Raw genomic sequence first — 3577 nt, forward strand, 5'->3', positions numbered from 1 at the left:
TTTTTTTTTTTTTTTTTTTTAATTAGAGACAGAGTCTCATTCTGTCAACCTGGATAGAATGATAGAATGTCCTGGTATCATAGCTCACAGCAACCTCAAACTCTTGTGCTTGAACCATTCTCTTGCCTCAGCCTCCCTAGTAGCTGGGACTACAGGTATTCTCCACCATGCTTGGCTAGTTTTTTTATTTTTAGTAGTGGCAGGCTCTCACTCTTGTTCCTGCTAGTCTGGAGCTCCTGAGCACCCATCTGGGTCTCCCAGAGTGCTAGGACTACATACATGAGCCAGTGTGCCAGACCACAAACAGTCTTCTCAATAAATGGTACTAGAAAAAAACAGATATTCACATGCAAAAGAATAAAACTAGACCCCTATCAGTCACAGCATATAAAAATACACTGAAATGAATTAAATACTTAAATGTAAGACTTTAAACTATAAAACTATAAAAAGGAAATATAAAGGGTAAACTTCATACATTGGTTTGAGCAAGGGTTTTTTAGATAAGAACTCAAAAGCACAGGGAACAAAAACAGGCAAATGAGAGGATATAAAACTTCAAAGCTTCTCCACAACAAAGGAAACAATCAACAAAGGGAAGAGACAACCTACAAAATGGGAGAAAATATTTGCCAACTATGTATGTGGCAAGGAGTTAGCATCCAGGATATATAAGAAACAACAACAAAATGCCAAAAAAGAACAGACATTTCTCAAGAGACAGACAAATGGCCAACAGGTATATTAAAAAATTCTCTCCATCACTAATTACCAGGGAGACGCGAATCAAATCACAATGAGATGTCACTTCTCTTAGATTAGAATGACTTCTTTTTTTCAAAAAGACAAGAAAATAAAGTCTAGCATGGATGTGAAGAAATGGGAATCCTAATACACTATTCCTGAGAATGTAAATTAATACAGTCATTATGGAAAACAGTATGGAATTTACTCAAAAAATCTAAAAAGGAAAAACTACTATATGATTGATCAGTCTCACTAATGGATATTTATTTGTTGAAGAGAGATTTGCACTCCATGTTTACTGCAGCCCTCGTCACGACAGTCAAGCTCCAGTATTGACATAAGTGCCCGTACGTGGATGAACAAGTAGAGAAAATGGGCTATGGATCCACAATGGAAAGCAATTCAGCCATGAAAAAATGAAATACCATCATTTGCAATAAGATGGAGGAACTTAGAGGACATTGTATTAAGTGAAATAAGCCAGGCACGGAAACAGAAATACTACATAATCTCATTTATTACACTTCTATAATAAAAAATCTAATTTCATAGACAAATAGGACAGAATAGTGGTTACCAAGGGCTGGGAAGGGGTAGGAGAAAATTAGCTAATTGGTGCAAAGTTACAGTTAAATAGGAAGTATAAATTCTGTTATTCTATCACCTATAGTTAACAATATCGTATATTTCAAGATAACTAGAAAAAAATGTCTTGAACGTTTTCATCACAAGGAAATGACTAGTGTTTTAGAGGTGATATACATACTAAATTCCGTGACATAATAAACACACTTGTGTACATAAGTCTGAGCAATTTTTATGCATTAATTAATAATAAAACTGAATCTATTTAATGCGCTATGGCAACAGAATCACTGGGGAGCCGGAGTGTACACGTTCTGGGGAAACGCTCACCCGTCATTTGTTAGACGGCAAATCTGGGAAATGCAGGGATTGCCACCGTCTTGGTTTTTTCCTCTATTCTCAAAGTCAGTACTAAGACAAACGTGCAATCAACACACTATAAATATCAGTTGAATAAATTAATATTGATTGAATTAAGTTTAAAGAGTTTGATTTGCATGTAATGAGTTCCTAATGTGAAATGGAGTGCAACCTTTTGCAGACTCTTCTCTTTAAGAAAACCACTGAGAAACTTTTGACGAGGAAATAAGGACAGATTCCCTCTCCACATGAATGATGCACCCATCCTGCTCTGCCGCCAGTGTGTATCACCTTAGGCTAACTGAGGAATATTTCTGAGTATCTATCCAATTTTCCCTCAGTAGGAAAAATATTAACAATTAAAAGAAAAACCCTTTGCCTGTCTGTCAGGGTTGTCCTGAGATTTAAACAATGCAATGTGAGATAAAAGCACTTTGTACACAATAAAATGGTCTACAAATAAAGAGATTAACAATTCGAGACAGGTTTAACGTTCTGGAATCCAGTATACTCAACTCATATTAACCCGAAAAGGTTTCTGCAAACATCCTAAAGCTCTATGCTCAGAGCCTACTCTTTCCACTGTCCACCTGCAGATGATACATCAGTGGAGATTTCTTATAGGGTTGGAAAATGGCATTTGTTTTCACTTTTATCTGTCACATTCAGCAGAACAATGCTTCCTATTGATTTGTGGCATCAAAGTCACTTCCTTTCTTCAAGCATGACATTTGCTATTATCTCCTTGCAAGCACAGAAATCTAAAAGCAACACCCTAAAAAAATAAAAAATAAAATCCTCACAGCTTAAGTATTGATTAAAAACAAACTGAGTTCATTAAAAACACTGCTGGGATTTGAAGCACGTAGAGATAATCTTTTCTTTTCTTCACCATTAAAAAATATAGTGATTTATAGATCTTAGTAACTCTAAGAAGGAGTTTGTCATTATTTAAATGGGCTTTGAATTCAAAAAAAGAGTTTGCTGAGGCAGAATCCAAATTTCTCCTCACTCGATTTGATTCCTATATGAGGAGAAAATTTTTTCTTTAATAATATTGACATATTTTATTAATTTTAACATTATAGTTTTCCATTACAAGGCTGTTTTATGCAATGTGTTCTATAACTCAGTCTCATTCTGGACTTTCTTGGCTCTCCTCCAAAGGGACAAAGTCAGGGATATGGTGGAGGTGAGCCTGAGCCGTCACTAGCTTCTGTCTTTAGGGATCTTCCTAGAGAGGGGAAATCTGTGCTCCTGTCAAAAGGAAATATGTGTTCCAATTGCAACCAATCACATCGTGTTCGTTCCTCCAGCCAGGTGTCGTGGTGGTTGGAAGGATAAGTGGGGAGTCCTAGGATGACCCAGACCCTTTGACAAGAACAGTCAGCTAATGTCACACTGTAAACAGAGAGGAGTCAAAGACACTGAAGTCCAGAGTATTCTTAAACTTGCTTACATCTCTTTTAAGATTCTTGGGATTGTGTGTTGAGCTTTCTATCATTTTAAAACTAATAATCTTTGCATTAGTGACGTCAGTCTTCAGTATTAACATACATCCATCGTTTGTGCCAGTTGCATTTTTTATTAGTGTTTTTATTATTGATTCAGATTAACTGAGGGTACAGAGAATTAGGTTACAATGTTTTACATTTGTTAGGTAAAGTCCCTCTTTTTTTTTTAATTAAATGATAACTATGTACATTAATGCAATTCTGGGGTACAGTGTGGTGTCGAAATATTTTCATCAAACTGGTTAACATAGCCTTCATGTCCTTTTCTTAGTTATTATGTTAAGACAATCATATTCTACCCTTAGAAAGATTCACTTGTACCCTTGTAAGATAAACCATAGAAGTGATCCCTCCAATCACCCTCCCTCCAC

The sequence above is a fragment of the Otolemur garnettii genome, unplaced genomic scaffold (assembly GCF_000181295.1).
Source record: "Otolemur garnettii isolate 467f Iridium unplaced genomic scaffold, OtoGar3 scaffold00007, whole genome shotgun sequence".
NCBI lineage: Eukaryota > Metazoa > Chordata > Mammalia > Primates > Galagidae > Otolemur > Otolemur garnettii.